Raw genomic sequence first — 16,800 nt, forward strand, 5'->3', positions numbered from 1 at the left:
TGTGGCGACAATAGCTTTTGCTTGATCTTTTGGAAGCTTGAACATTCTAATAAGGGCAGGTACATTTTGATGATAGAATGTGTGTGACAACTTTGCCTGGGCAAAGATGTCAGGAACGTTAGCAGTTTCTATTGCCATGGCCAATGCGTCCGCTTTCCTATTCCCTTCTGTGATGAAACCTGGGAGATCAGTGTGCGACCTCACATGCATTATATGGTAAGGTTTCTTTCTGTGAGAGATTAAGTGTGTTAATGCCGAAATCAATTGATGTAACTTTGGATTGGAAACCTCTTTGAGAAGAGCATGTTCTGCTCTCATAGCTACACCTGCGACATATACAGAATCTGTGACCAAAATAAAGGGTTCGTCTTGAATTTCTCAAAGGCTCTGACAACAGCTGCTAATTCTGCAATCTGTGGAGATCCCTCCACTATTTGCATATCAGACTCCCAATTTTGAGTCTTAGGATCCTTCCAAGTCATTAAAGATTTATGGGATGACCCTGAGCCATCTGTAAAGATTGTTAGAGCTTTGAGAGGTGTTTTACTTTGGACTAATTTTGGGGTCAGATTAAAGACTGCATTAAAAAGTTTGTGGTTTGGGATATGAATGGAAATTTGGCCTGTATAGCTGTCTAGGGCAAATTAGAGGTTTTCATTGGTCTGGAGCAAATGTTCCAGATCCCCAGTCGTTAGTGGCAAATATATGCATGTGACCTCACACCCAGAAAGGGAGCGGAGGCGAGTTCTGGCCTTTTTTATTAAATGTCCCATTATTTCCTGGAAGGTGGTAATTGTCTTTGAAGGTTGGTTGTTTGTAAAGATCCATTCCAGTATCAATAAAGGGTCTCGGAGTTGAAGATCCCATTGGAAGATCAGTCCATAGAACCGAGGTGCTTTTCCGAGGATGACGAACTGGAAAGGCAGCTTGGGCTCGAAGCGATGGGCTTGGCATGAAGACAGGGCTTCTTGGACCTTGGCGATGGTGTCTCGGGCTTCTGTTGTGAGTGTGCGTGGAGAGTCTAGGTCTTTGTTGCCACAAAGAAGGTTGAACAGGGGAGCGAGGTCCTCTGTTGTAATTCCTAGCAAGGGGCGTACCCAGTTGATGGATCCGCACAGACTGTGTAAGTCTCTCAAGGTTTTTGGATCGCCTCGGATAGCAAGCTGCTGGGGTACGATTGTCCTTTCTTGGATCAGGAATCCAAGATAAGTTCATGGGTCGTTGTATTGTATTTTGTCCTCACGGATCTCGAACCCTGCTTTTTCTATGGTTTCAATTGTCCCTTTAACTGCTTTTTCTAAGTAAGTTTTTCCTGATGCACAGACCAGGATATCATCCATATAGTGGTAGATGATTGCATCTGGAAATAGGTTCCGAACAGGAGACAGGATGTGAGCGACGTACCACTGGCATATGGTGGGTGAGACTTTTAGTCCTTGGGGGAGATACAACCAATGGTATCTTTTGAGTGGAGCCTCTCTGTTAAGAGAGGGAACGAAGAAAGCGAACCGTGGAGCGTCGTGGGGGTGCAGCGGAATGCTGAAGAAGCAGTCCTTAAGGTCTATGATGGCAAGTGTCCAGTCTCGAGGCAGCATCGATGGTGAAGGCAGTCCAGGCTGGAGGGCACCCATGTTCTCGAGTACCACATTAATTTTGCGAAGGTCATGGAGGAGCCTCCACCTGTCCGTCTCAGGTTTTTGCAGTACGAAGACTGGAGAATTCCAAGGGTTAGTGGTCTCGACGATGTGACCTTTGGCGAGCTGTTCCTCCACAAGGGCTTGTAGTGCACACAGTTTCACTTTAGAGAGGGGCCACTGGTCAGTCCAGATTGGGTCTTGGCATTTCTAGGTGCGCCAAGGTGTATCTGGTAGTGCGCGCTCCTCAGTGGCCCCAGTCAGAAATCCTGACTGGGAATGCGTAGGGAGGCCCCCCACTGGGATAGAACATCCCTTCCCCAAAAGTTGTTGGGGGCTCTTACCACGAATGGGTGGATGGTTGCCAGCTTGCCTTCCGGCCCTTTGACGAGGATGTTGTGCTTGCTTCGCATGGACACTGTGGCTCCACCGATCCCTGAAATCATTCCTGCTACTGGTTGCAGTCCCCAGTGTGCTGGCCATTCCGAGCGAGCGATGATGGTCACGTCCACACCGGTGTCCAGCATCCCTGGCAGGTGGAACTTTTCTCCTTTGTAGGATAGACCGCACTCAATGGTAGGCTTACTTGGTCCCACAACTTGTGCCCACATTACTGTCGGATTGAGAGGAAGCTGTTCCCTGTGATTCTTTGGGAGTAGAAAGGCTTGTGTGATAGGAGTTCCCTTTGAAAGAAAAAATGGTAAGTCCGTGCAACACAGCTGAACAGAGATTTCTTGTCCTGGGTGCACTGTTTGTACCTCTGGAATGACCAAGATTTCCTCTGGGCCATGGAGAGTGTCCCCTATAATTGAGATGTTAAAGGGACCACCTTTTGGCCCATGCTTGCCTGTGGGAACATGATAGACATCCTTATGATTAAAGTCAATGGATAAAGCAGTTACCATCTGGTGCCGTGTTCCCATCTGTATCTCTCTGTGGGTTGGATCTTCTCCACATGGCCTGGAATCTGCTGGGATGATGCGTGACTGGATCTAGGTGGCTTTTGATTTGCTGTCTTTGCGCGGGGCCTGGCCACGCTTCGCTGGAAGTTTCCCGAACGCTGCTGGTATCAGTGCTGGTTCTGGGGTCTTTGGTAGGTGTTACAGGGGTTTTGGGTAGGTGACCTGTCTGGACGGTCCTTCATGAAATGTCCAAATTCCCCACAGTAATAGCAGCGGTCCTGGTCTTTGGAAGTTACTACTGCATACACACCAGAGACTCCTGCAATACCCTTAGAGACTGCTTGGGCCACTGTGTTTTCAGTGGACAGATGATGTATGCAGCTTTCCACCATTTGCTCTATGGTAGATTCTGTATCCAAGGGTAAAGCCCTCAGAATTGTTTTACATTGTTCATTTGCATTTGACAAAGCAAGCTTGCACAACAGTTCTTTTCTTGCTTCTGTGCTCTCTATCTGTTTTTCCAGAGCATCAGATAAGTCTGTCTACAAACTTGATAAAGCTTTCATCTATTCCTTGTTTAATACTAGAGAAGTTTTGGGTAGGAATAAAGTCATCTGGGGTAAGAAGCAATGAGGTTTTTGCTGCAATAGCCAAATCTTGTAGTGCTGCCTTAGGTAAGGCGTTAGCTTGGTCAGAGGGTTTCTGTAAATCCCCTTCTCCGGCCAGCTGTTGGATTGTAAAATCTGGCTTATTTGCATCTTGAGTATAGGTGTCTGATAATGTTTTTAATTGCCTTTTCCACTGTCTTTTCCATAGCATATATTCTGCCGGGAAAGAAGGCAGTTGGCAATGTTTTTAAGGTCATGAGGGACCAGAATATGCGCTGAAAAAAAGCGCTTCAAGGAAGTTTCTGAAAATATGTGAACTTCTACCATGTTCTTTGGCTATATTTCATAGTTGTATCAATTCTTTATTTGTGTTAGGTTCCCACATTGTTCTAGTAGTGTCCCCCCTCTTTTCCCCTTTATATAATTTACAGGGAAGGCAGTAATTCTCTGAGCTAGTTCCCAATCTCCTGCCTGAGTCGCTTCCATTTTAATTAAAGCCCATGGATCAATTTCGTCTGTATCAGATTCAGACTCACTGTCCTCTGATGAGGTGTGGTCAGGAGGTGCTCTATGCTTTTTTGGGCGTGTTGGAGCAACCTTTTGCAGGGGTGTGGGAGACTGGACAGAGTGTGGGGGGTTGCCGTTAGATGGGCATTGAGGGTGGGTGGGTGGATGCATCGCTTCGGAATGCAGGCAGGGGAGAAGGTGGGGAGAGGAGGCGGTGGCGGGGAGAGTCGTGGCAGCGGGGAGAGTCGCGGCAGCGTGGGGGAGAGGAGGGGACGCGGCGGGCTGCACAGCGGGCTGCAGGGCGGTGTTGGGGCAGGGCGGTGCGGACCCAATCGAGACCGACGTGATTGTACCCAAGCGTGAGGCGGGGGTGCAGTGCCAGCACCGTGCTGTGCATTGCGTAACCAAAGGAGCTGAGTTCTGGCTTGCTACGTCCGGAATGGGGGCGGAGGGATGGGGGGAGGTGGAGGGACGGGCCGGCTCCGCCGACCCCGTGGGTGCAGGAAGGGTGGGTGGGGGCAGCACGGTTCCCCTGTTCCCCATCTCAGGAAGAAGAGAACGGACAGAGAGAGGACTGTTTTCTGAGAGATTAGCATTTGGAGGATCTGCTATAGGAGATAAGTTTGGAATTTCCTCAGCTGCTGTTAAGCTGCTTGTATTAGCTTTTTCCACCACTTTTGCAATGTAGTGGAAGAGAGGCAGAAATTTAGTAACAGAAAAGTCTTCTTTGGTTTGGAAAATATATAGTTTTGTCCCTAAGGAGTCCCAGAAGGAGTCTGAATTAATCATGCTTATGTTAGCGTCTGGAAACTGAGAAAGGATCCATGTTATAATTTTTTTCCAGTTAGTTTTTGAAAGAATGTCTTTAGAGAAAGAAAAGTTGTTAGCATTTAGGATTTCTAGGATTTGTAAATATATATCTCTCTCGTTCTGGGATTGTTTTAATTTACTAGAGTTTGATCCCATTGCTGTAAGTTCCCTTGCCCCCCCAGCAGTAAAAAAGAGAAAAAAAAGAAAAAAACCCAAGAAGCGGACCCAAATTTAAAAAGCGCACAGAAAGGCTGTTTTAAACTTACACTTTTTTCAGCCAAGACTGGGTCAGAAACTGCTGGGTGGGTGGTCTGCTCTGTCCAACTCCTGAGGACTTTCGTCCCAGATGGTGATGTTCAGGTTCGTTGGACGCCTCTTCCAGATAGCTTCTTCTATAACGGAGAAGTTACCCTCAGAGGGTCGTGACGGGCCGAGGCAGTAACAATCCCCGAAGGATGCTGCTCTTAGGAGTACCAGGATGTCCGTTGTCCCTGTTCGGGCACCACGTATAACGGCTTGGTGATCCCCGGGGGTCCGTCTGGCCCCCGGGGCAGCAGCTGCCATAGGTGTCCCGGATAGCACTGATCTGGGGTGCTGCTTCCCACCCAAGCGATTCCAGTGTACTTCCATGCCATCAGTAAGCCCTTAGTGGATAGATATGATGGAACCATACACAGTCAGCTCTGCAGATGTGGGCAGTCTCAACCCCTTGCTTGCTTGCCAGCATCTCATTTCCATGATTTGTTGTTTTAACTGTGCAAGTGAGCCACAGAAGGTTCTGTATGTTGCTGGGAAAAAAAGCCTGATAAAATGAGACAGATGCTGTCATAAATAATAAAGCAGGAAGTCTGTTAAATAGAGTTTCCCTTGAAGAGAAGGCAAGTATCTCATGCAGCATATATTGAATTTTCTGTGGTTTATTGTGTTTATTTTGACCTGTGAAGCTGCTGGAGCCTCAGCTGGCTGTGCGTGTTGCCGTGAGGTCACATGTGCACCCAAGTCTGAGAAACAGCAGAAGATGAATTTTTCAAGCAATACCTCAACATCTGCACTCTGGCTTTTTAGAGGAGCCAGTTATTGAGTTTTCCATACAAAGAAAAATAGTTGAGGAGTATTTGTTTGAACTCAAAGGACCCCAACTATTTTTTTTACATAGATGTGTTTTAGGAGAACTAGTCTTCTTCTTGCAGTCTGCTTCCTTGCAGAAAACCTGCCAAGACAAAATTGCTAGAAGATGTTATGAGGAGTAGGTCAGTTGCAGGGGAGGGTGCTGCAATGGAAATCCCAAAGCTTCAGGGTAGGCCCAGATGTCTTGAGGTAAGAAAATATGAACCATCAGCTTGGAATCCTTCCTGAGGATGAATTTTACAGCACTTTGGAGGTTGCAGAAAAGCCTTGACAGATTTGGGAGCAGTGTCTTGAGAGAAGCTAGGAGATCATGAATACTTGGCCAGACTTTGGCATTACTGAGAAGACATTCAGTGATTCAATCCATATGAAACCCTCAGGTTTTTGGATACACATCAGATGTATCTGATATGTTGCTGAATTGCTGCACTCTCAAGCAAAAGCAACAGCAACTATTAATGAGCAGAAAAGGAGGAGGTAGAAGTGATATTGTAGCAATGACCCAGGAATAGCAGCAATATCTGAACCTCTTTTCACCCTGGGTGTCTGTAAGAAAGGGTTTTTTGTGTTTGCCTTTTGGTTCTTGTATTTATTTCCCTTTAGAAGTGAAATGCTGTTTAAAGATGACTTGATGCCTTTCACGTGCACAGTACCTGCATTGAAATTCAAACAATATCAGATCATTACTAGTTTTAGCTATGTTGACATATTAGTTTGTCCAAGACACTTATATTTTAAAGTCCTTCACTCTGTTGTTGTCTTTATTTTTTTTTTTAACTGGATTTTTGGTGCAGTCTAAAGCACATCTGTTATCACTTAGCCCTAGTACCTTTACCAGGCCATTTGGAGATGCTTGGATATTGCAGTGCCCTGGTACATTTGGGAATGTTTCCCTCTTTGTGTACCATTTTTCAATTGTTCCTTAGGGCTGGTTGGTTTGGATTTGGCAAGGCTTATGCTTTCACAGGAAAACACCACCAGGTCCCAATGAAAGTAAACAGATTAATGTTTTAGGGTTCCTCTGATAACTGTTTTTACACATTAGGAGAATATTTCCACAGCTTCTATGACGCCTGAATTTCCTGTTCCTTGTCAGCCTTTATACCTCTTTAGAACTGATCATCCTGAAGAATTTTCCTTGTAAGTTGATGTCGAAAAAATCTTCCTTTATTTAGAAAAAACACTACTAAAAGTTTTGTGGGTGATAACATTTAAGACTGATCTTTTAATGGCCCCAAAAGGAAGGTGATGGAAAATACTCATTCATCCTGGTTCTTGCACTAGCTGCTGACATGAGAAACACCCAGCCTGAAAACTTGAGCTTCTTCAGCTCAAATTAAACTTCCCTTTTGCTGTAACAGATGCAAATTTTCTGTGGATCACCAAAGACAAGGACTTGAGTAGTATCTAAAGTTATATATCTGCTTGCAGTGCTGATCAGAGAACAGCTTGGTTTACTCTGAAAAAAAGCTGAGATCTAGGGAGAGCTCCTGCTCCTCACACCAAGTTCAGTATTTGCAGAGATTGTGTGCAAGAATGTATTTGATTTCCATTTTAAGCCCTAGAGGAAAATTCAATGTGGTACATACAGCCTGAAAGATTGGAGTTTTTTTTTTAAAAATCCATTTTGGAATGTGTCTTTCTGAAACATTTGTGATAGAATAAGGGTCCATCTTCATTTTCATAAGATTCTTTTCTTCCAGTTTTGGTAGAATTGAAGCAGCATTTTTCTCTGAAAAAACTCATTTAAAAAGTTGAATTCTCTCTGGTCCCTATGGGCTTGACCTTTTCCCTACTACTCAGGCAGGTCAGCATTTCTGCACAGCCTTCATTTAACCTCTTACCACACCACAGACTTTCTCCACTATTCTGTGGTGCTCCTCTGGAAAGTTAACCTTGCCTCTGGCTTTTTCCAAAGAGTTGGAAACAAGTTCTTCATAATCTCAGAAAGAAAAACATCACAGGGCCTGTTGTTGGTGGTTAATTAAATGTAGAGGAACAATAAAGGTGTTTTAAAAAGCACAGTATTTTTTGTTTTGTTGTGTTTTTCTTTTCTTTTTTTGTAAGGAAGTCTGATACTTACAGTGTCAGCTATGAAATGACAGCAACTTTGCCCTGAAAAAAATTGCATATGATGACTAAGTAAATGAAAAGCTACAAGTAAAAAATAGTAAGCCACATACACACAGGCTGTATCTGACAGCGTATCAAGGAATCCAGCAGGACTTGAAAGGTACCTTAAAAACTGGCATGTTGAGGCCAGACCAAGGTATGCTCGTTGGTGCAGTCTTGGTCAGCTTTTTCTCTCTGTTCTGGTTACAGATGTTCAAGCTGAACTTTTCAGCTTTGATAGGTGCAGTTCCACGTTGGTTTTTGTTTTGTGGTGTTTTGTTGAAGAACTTCAGCAAAACTAGCAGCTAAGGGGGTCATAATCCATCAAGGACCCCAAAGCAGCCCCCAGACTGATTCCTGAGGCCTTGCAGTAGGAGACTGCACATGATGCAAAGTGATGCAACAGATCTTGCAAGACAGTGTCAAACCTGACCCGCCAGGGGAGGTATCTGTGTGTTCCCACCTGGCCCAAATGTATATTAATACACAAACTCTATGGTTTTTTGGGTGACCCTCACTGTTGTGTGCTGGGTTGGTTCAGTTAGGGATTTTAATAAATGTTAGTTAGGTCAGTTCTCTGTACCCCCATTTTCCCCCCACAATGGTCTGCTCCAAGTTGTCTGCCACAGGAGCTTTTACATGTCAGTCTTGTAGCCACTCCCGAATTCTTCCTGAAAGTTCTGTTTTAATCACCCCACCTTTACAATCCTATTTGTCCCAGAACACTGTACTCTGTTGTGTTCCTGTAGGTTGCCATGATCCACGTCACTCCCCTGTTGTCTGTCCCTATTGGGTGAAGGGGATTTCTGCCTCTGTCCACCTGCCCCCTATTTAACCCAATGCTTTCATTGTCTATTCGCCATTTTTCCCTAACGCGACCTGGGAACAGTCCCTCTGCCCATCGCTGCGACCACGCGGGAAATAAAAGTTCTCAGGCAAGCGGGCAAGGTGTGCCTTCTCTTGTCCCTTTGCTTCCTCTCAGTGTAAGGCTACCAAAGCCGTGTACTCACACCAGAGCGCTCAGCCCTAGAGTGCCTGTGCATGTGGCAGCTTCAGTCTCACCAAAGGGCAGCGCCTAGCCGGGCTTCCCAGCTGCCTGAGGCCAGAGCGAAGAACAAAAGCTGCACCTCACCACTAAGAAGACAAGATAGAGAGGATCTATGGGATGCTGTTGGGATACACAGAGTGGTGATATTTTCTACTTAATCTGTCTCTGTCACGATCTCTCTCTCCCTCCACCTCTTTTCTATTTCTCTCTCTCAGATTTGCTGTTAAATAAAATCCATGCTATCGACTTTGCCAGATGGTCTCAGCACTAATTCAGGCAGAAACATCTGTGAAAATTTTAATAACTGGATCTTAACAGCTATGTTGGGGCAAGCAATTGCCTAATTAACATCCTGTGCAGGAGAACAGGAATTGGCGGGGGCAACAAGGAGTGATTGAGCACATTGAAGTGAAGGTTGTATTCTTCTGCAGAAGATAACTGGCGTTATCTCCACACGTACCATGCAGGCAGCCAGCAATTTTATACTCCCAGCTCTTAATCCCTTTAATCTCCTTGTCTTCTGAGCAATGCTATAAATTAGCAGAGTACCTTTTTTCACCCCATCTCAATTTTTTTCCCTTTAGAAAACAAATTCAATTGTCTTTATTCTTCCAGAATGAAAAGCAATGTTGTGGGAATTGTGTTTGAATTGGAACATTCCTTTTCTTGCTAATATGTTATTGCCAAAATTTATTTGTTTGCTATGTGTTAATTTTTGGATAAAAGAAAAATCCAGAGACAGGTGGATATACATTAATCTTAGCTAAAAGCTTTTCAACAGATTAATCCTGGAAGGCAAAAAGGATGTGAACACAGCTGGAATAAATTATTGTTTTCTATTTCAAAGAATAAAGCTCTTTATTTTGGGGATTCACACTGAGAATTATAAAATTATCTCCTCCTGCTTTTTTTCAGACTTGCCTTTATAAGTGTCACAAGAGTAACTTACTGTATACCTCTATTTCTGTCAAGTTGATGAAATATACTGCCAAAATCTGTCCTGTCCCTCTCCTGGACTGCTATTGGTAGCTCTGATTTCTTAGGGATTTTATCTGTTTATGGCAAATTTGCTGGGAATTCATTAGACCTAAGACTAAAATCAAGGAGTGTGGGACATATGTATAGTTTGGTGTTTGTGCCACACAATGTTCTTGTTGTGTCCTCTAGTTTCCATCTATTACTGTTTGGTCCTAAGGTGCAGCCAAAGCCCTTATGGAGGTATGAGGGGTAATTACTGGGTATCCAGCGCCTAAAGTATGAGAAATAACCAGTCAGAGTTTCATTTTTGAGGCAGAAACTGAAAACAGAAAGAGTAGTGAGTAAAAAAACCATTTTCACCTTGGACTCAGAGCAGTCTTTTGCTTTCATGGTATTGAGCAGGTGTGCCAGCAGTTCCTCTGCCACACAGGAACTACTTTGGGCACAAATTCTTTGGGCATTTCACACCGCTGACTCTGGCACTGAAATTTGCAGCATGGCCAGGTCTAATAATAAGCAGAGCCATAATAATGTGTGGGACAGGTGGACGACTTGCTTGAGTAAAATCCATGGGCACAAGGGAGTTTGCAGCTTTGCCATGACTGCCACGTGCTCTGACCTCCGCCTCCCCTGGCACCTGGGACTTTTGCCAAGTCTTTTGCCTTTGAACTACGCCAGACAGACCCCACTGTCCCTGTGCTGCTCAAAAACCAAAGCAAAACCACAAGGACACCCCCAACTCCGAACTTAAAAGCAAACAACCCCCCTCTGCCTGTTGCTTTGATCCTGAACGTTTCCACCTCGTTTTATATATTTGTGACTTCTACACTTCAGTCAGCCTCCAGAAAAACTCACTGCAGAGGAGGCTGCTGCAGCAATTCCAGCTGTCTAGAAAAGGCAGTTTTCTCATGCCAGCTGAAGATTCCACGTTCCAGCTGCTGTGGTGCAAGCAAGGAGCAGTGTCCACACTGACTGATGGATGCAGCACAGGAATGTCACAGCTGGGCTTGTGGGATTTTGCCTGTGGAAAGGAAGCTGACACTCGAAAAGGGCACATCAAATACAGAGATGACTTAATAACTCCTTTCAAAACTTCCTGATGTAGTGCAAGGGACAGATTTGTATCCATAGTATGTGGAAGAGAAGTCTGGACAAACATATTTAAATTACTGCAATATTTTTGGTTTTTTTTTAAACCAGTGTTCGACTGCAAATCCATATCGACTCTGTTTTTCTCTGTCATCTTCATCAGAGCACTTGAAAACTTCATAAAGGTTTCCAGATTGTTTCCTTGCAATGTCAGACTTGGACATATGCCTCTTTTTAGGGACCTGTGCTGGAGTTAGTTTCTTTCCCAGGGGCTGGTTTGGTGTGGATATTCTCAGTTCAGTCAGAGAGAAAGAGAAAGGTTTTCTAACCAGGCAAGAGCCTGGAAAACAGTTGAGAAAGAATGTAAATAATTCTCTAATCTATCTTGTTATTCACATTGTTTATAGATATGCTCTGCCACTGTGCGTCATTCACTGCACACCAATGGTGTGACATGTTTTTACTCTAAGACCAATGAAATTAGTCTTCTCGATGTTCTCTATATATAGAGCGGTATATTTGAAATAAATCAAAGCTCATTTTCTTTGCCTTCTGATCTAGAGTTCTCTGTTCCCATCCTGCTCGACAGCGACAGTTTGGGGCTGTGGCTTGGATTTGTGCTGCACACAGGGCTGATAACTCAGAGATGTTGCTGTTATTGCTGAGCAAGGATTGCACAGGGCCAAGGCCTTTCCTGCTGCCCCTCAAAGGCCATGCTGGGGAGGGTCTGGGGGTGCCTGGGAATCTGGGAGGAGACACAGCCAGGACAGTGACCCTGAGTGACCCAAGGGATGCTCCAGACCCTATGACATGTAAAGTATGTAAAGGAGGAGGAAGAAGGAGGAAGGGCGGGGACATTTGGGGTGATGGTCTTTGTCTTCCCAAGTCACTATTTCATGGGACACGGCCCTGCTCTCCTGGAGGTGATGATCACCTGCCTGCCCATGGGAAGCAGGGAATTAACTCCTTGTTTTGCTTTGCTTTTGTGTGTGGCTTTTGCTCTCCTTATTAAACTGCCTTTATTTCTACCCACGAGTATCCTGGCTTTTATCCTTCCAGTTCTGTCCCTGATCCCACTGGTGGGAGAGACTACATGGCGTTTGGTTGCTGGCTGGGGCTAGACCACAACAGGACTTGAGATGGTGAGAGCTGAACTGTGCAACCCAAAGGCTCAGAGAAAGCTTCTAGCAGCCAAAAACCCACACGACCTCCAGCTGTGGTCTGGCATTGGGGTCATAACATGTGTCTGGCACATGCTCGATGACAGATTGATTTCTCAGAACATATTGCCAGGCAGATTTGGAGAGAGGATATTTTAGGTAAAAGAAGAATTCCAAGATGAACATCCAGGGGTGTTCTGTACCCTGTTTTACAACAGTTTATTGAAACACAAAGGATAATGAAAAGAAATTAAAACTTTTGCTGCCCGTATGACATTGTATTTCCTGTTGAGCTAAATGCTTTGGGGAGAAGTATTGCAATTGAATTTTAACAGATTCTTCAGCATGTTTTGGTAGGGACTAACTACTGCTGCTAGATGAGGCTGCACGTGCCTGAGCTCCCACTGTTTTCTGTTGGAGCTGCGGCTGCAGAGACTGACAGGGAAGGAAATGTTCCTCTGCTTGACAGACAGTTTATAAAAACTGGGTAAGTTGCTACTGTTTTAGAAGTCTTCCCCATTGTTCCTCTATCACCATTATAAGAAATCACTTCAGCTCCTTGGGGAGGGGCATCTCAAGTCATTCCTGTAATAACATAAGTTCACAGCGAAATTTTGGCTTTGGTTTCACCATAGGCATTTATTTCCTTTGTGTGCTTCAGTTTATGGAAACAGGGAAGAAAAATTTAGACCATCCATTTTATTCTTTCCTGGGGTTTATTAATCACCAGACAGCAAGCAATACTTCCTGTAGAGTGTGGTTATTATTGCTTTGTTCTTGCTTCTAATATAAATATTTTTGAGATGTCCTCCTAACTGAATATGTTTGCATTAAATCAGCAGTTCTGTTTATTGAAACCAAACTTTTCCTTATTGAGTATTGTTGCAGAATTAATTACCAGCCTGTTGCTGAGTTCCTTTTTCTTCCAGCAAGGGAGGATTAAAGCAGCAGATGCTGGGAATGCATCAGCCACAGCAGTTTTCATAAAGCTTTCTCCAAGGACTTGAATCTGCTGTTCTGTTATGTACATGTCTTAACCTGGAGATCAGATGAAGGCATTAGAAGAAATCCCTCATATTTACACCCAAGAAGTCCCTACTAGGAGGGTCTGAAGAGAAGACTCTACAGTGTTCTGCAGGCAGGACAATTTTCTTGGTGCCCTCTCTCTGATACAGTCCATGGCAAGAAATAGCCCAACCTTTTGCTTCATACTCTCTTCTCTGAATGCCCAGGTGTGATAGTGACCTGCTAAGACCTGGCTGCCACCAAATGTATCCCACCCAACCTCTCTGATCTGTACCTTGGAGCTACAAAGCACATGGAAACCCATGAGTAGTTCAGTTAAAACAAAGGGCTTCAGGTATGCCAAGGTAGGTTTTCCTGGATGAGAAATTTTTGGCTGAAATGGCAGGAAAAAAAAAAAAAAAAACCCAAAAAAAACCTGCAGCTGCTTTGGCAAAAGCTTCTTGTTTTTTGCAGAGCCCCCCTGCCACCCAGTTTTATATTTTCCTGTTACTTCTGAAGTTTTCTGTGTCTCTTTCCATGAGTAGCCATTTGTAGTGCTCACTTTCCTGTAGCAGCACTGGAGGAATTAATGATGTAACTTAGACAGGCTTGAAGGGGATGGCCGAGCCAGTGGCTCGAGCTGGGACATGGCACAGCCAAGGAGAGCCAGAGTCTCTCAGCCAAGCAGGCTGAAACTTTCTGGGTCTGGGCCAGACCATTCTTCATGCTTGCAGACACATCCTTGGTATGTGCTCACATGCCCTGGGCGAGTGGCGGCTCCCTTTGATTTGAGGTGATCTCTGGATGTTTGACTTTGCCTGGGAAAGGAGCCTCCTGGCTGAGGTATGAGGCTGCTGCTTGGGTATGTGCAAACAAGGGGGTTGGGGTTCCCTATGGCTTCGGGGCTCACAGTAACCAGGCACACAGTTTGGCCTTCCTTCAGACCCTGTTATTTTTACCCTACTCTGCTCCAAATCTATTTGCTGCTTGCCAGCTCCCCGAGATTTGTCTCCTCAGTTTACCTCAGCAGCAAAGCTAAAGCCCAACCCTGTGGTACAAACTGGGTAGCACTGGGGCAGCAGAGTGTGGGTTTGAATCACAGATACAAAGCTCACACTTAAAAGTGTTTTTAAAAACTGCTTCCTTCCCTTAGGGCATGCAGATGTTCCTGGCTCCCTGGAAAACACAGGGAAGTGCCTCATTGCCTGGTGATGGAGTGAGGCAGAGAGTGGTGGGACTGAAAATCCACTCCTGCAACATGGGGAGACCTGGCAAAAGGAAGGGATTGTGCCGTGGAGGAGAGGATAGCACAAGGGACCCTGGGTCAAACTTTGGGAAGTGGCCATGTAGCAATCTGCCCATAGCATCAGGTTGCAAGTTTTACACAGCTCTGGCAGAATGTCTTTCAGGAACAAGGCTGGGTCCAGAGCACGCTGGACCTCCAGTATGGGCTGGTGTTAGAATTGCATTTGGGAGCCTCTATTGACTACCCAGGTTTGGGCTGCAGCAGGGAATGTTGCATTTTGCAGCTGGTTAGGAAAGAGCACAGTCCAGCCAAAATATTCTTTCCTTAAGTGTTGCAAAGGAGAAGTGAAACAGAAAAACGGGATTTGCCCAAATTCTCCATTCCTGCCAGCAAGGAATGTGTGTCTCTGCAAAAGGCTGCTGGAAGCCTTAGTGTCTACAATCCTATGGTTGAGAAAAAAGGAGATTTCTTAACACCAGTGGTTCTCCCATGGCCTGCTTTCCTGTTATCTGAACACTGAAGACTGGGAGGGGAAGTTGAAAGTGTGTTCAAGTAGTCCAAGTATTCCCATTTTAGTTCTGTCCTGAATCAGTTCCACCTCCACTTTCTGCAAAGGTTTGTGGTTCCCCTTTTGCCAGTGTAATGCTGAAGGACCTGAGGCACAGGAGCAGGCCCCCAGCCAAAGGCAGCAGTCAGAGATGCTTTGGGTGGGCAGAGAGCTCCCTGCACAGACTGGAAGGGGCAATCCTTTAGAAGGTGAAGCTGTTGGTCCTTGCAGAGAAGTCTTTGCTTGCTGAGGGCCGTGAGGCATGGCTGGGTCTCAGGGAGGGTGGGAGTACCTCCAGCAGTGCAAAAGCATTGCCTGCCATGCTTGGAGTGCTCCTTGTTTATGGGCAGTGTGGGGAGAAGATATGAAAGGAGGAATGATGACTGCAGAGCACAAACAGAAGTCACATCCTATGCCACTGAGCTACAGCCTAGAAACTCCATAAAAATGGGGCTTAAGCAGTGTCTTTTATTTCTGTGGGTAGTATAACAAAATAAAATCTATGAGACTCACAGTATTGCATGATTTCTTTCCTTAGGGTTTGGGGCTTTTAAGGTTTTTTTATTAGCTGGAGATGATTTATTTACCAAACATCCATGCAGCTAGCAAAGAAAAGAGGGAGAGGTTGTGAAATGTCTTTGAGCTCCTCTATCTGCATAATAATAGCAGATCCAGCACAGGGATGCTGTGTCTCCTTGCTAGATAAATTCCCAACTGGCTTTTTCTGGTGGCTGCTGGGAGCACATTCACTCAGGGAAATAGGAGGTGGACTGTGTGGTTAAAATTATAAGGGAGTTTATACAGCAAACCCCAGCTATCACTAGCTCTCTGAAGGTGGCACTTCCTACTGTGCTCCCACCCACCCCAGCAGCATTTTGCAACATAAAATCTTCCAACAAAAGCCAGGCATGCTTGGAGAAGGTGGCTTAGCAGGGAACAGTTTGATACTGCACAGTAATAGTAGTAATGATGCAATATTCTTAATTCTCAGGACAGCAAATACTGGAGAGCAGAGGAGGTAGGCCTTGTGCTGGGGAGCAAAAACCTCGAGGTAAAATGGAACACAGCTTTTCAGATGTTTCAAAGGTTTCAATGGTTTTCAGTAGCCCTACCTGAAAAAAAATTTTAAGCAGTAACTATGAGGCAGTCAAAACAAACAAAACTCACATAATTCACAAAAATGCCTTAAATAAAATCTCTGTAGCTGGCTAAGGGGAGAGTATTCTCAAATGTTACTTAGATCAAGCTTTTTAAGTTTGTGTGTTGTCAAAGCCAAGGATTTAAACCCCATTGTCACTGCTAATTCTCACTACAGCAAAGCAGCAGCAGTAGCTATTCATACCTAATGTATTGGTATGCTTCCCCCCAACCCTCCAAGTAATGTTTTTTCATTTTACAAATTAAATTCATTGTTGGGAATAGCTTGGGTGAGTGACAGGGTTTTGTTTTCTTGGAAATAAAAATCAAATCTTAGCTCTCTTTTCTCTCCTTGTGTGAGCAACCAGCAGATCAATGAAGTCTCTGCTTTCTAGTAAGAATAAACAGTTTAAAGGAACTGGCTGTGATGCTCCTGTTTGTTTTTGACTTAGTGATAATGGCAGTCTGTAAGTCAATGTCAGCATTTTAACATCTCCCATGGAAATTCCAGAGGTATTTAATTCGCTCCCTGGTATATAAAAGCTATTCCTGGTGAGCATAATGTACTGAATATAACCCTTACTTACTTACTAGAAGCACATAATAAAAATTGTTGAAACTTGGTGAGGGAACTCCAACACACCCAATCCATTGATTTATGTCCTTTGTCTCATATATTTAACTGTTTTCACAATTGCAGGTGCAGTTTGAGAAGGGCACTGTGTTGCAATTATTTGTAATTTTACACATTTATGTATTTTTAAAGCTGGTTTTTGTCCTTTCTTTCTGCAATACCTTCCAAAAATTTTAGCACAGTGGAGTGCAATTGTAGTCTCTTACAGTTGCAAAACCCCTAAGAATTACTGAAGTGTTGCTTTAATGAAAATGA

Source organism: Vidua chalybeata, chromosome 5, assembly GCF_026979565.1.
Source record: "Vidua chalybeata isolate OUT-0048 chromosome 5, bVidCha1 merged haplotype, whole genome shotgun sequence".
Taxonomy (NCBI): Eukaryota; Metazoa; Chordata; class Aves; order Passeriformes; family Viduidae; genus Vidua; species Vidua chalybeata.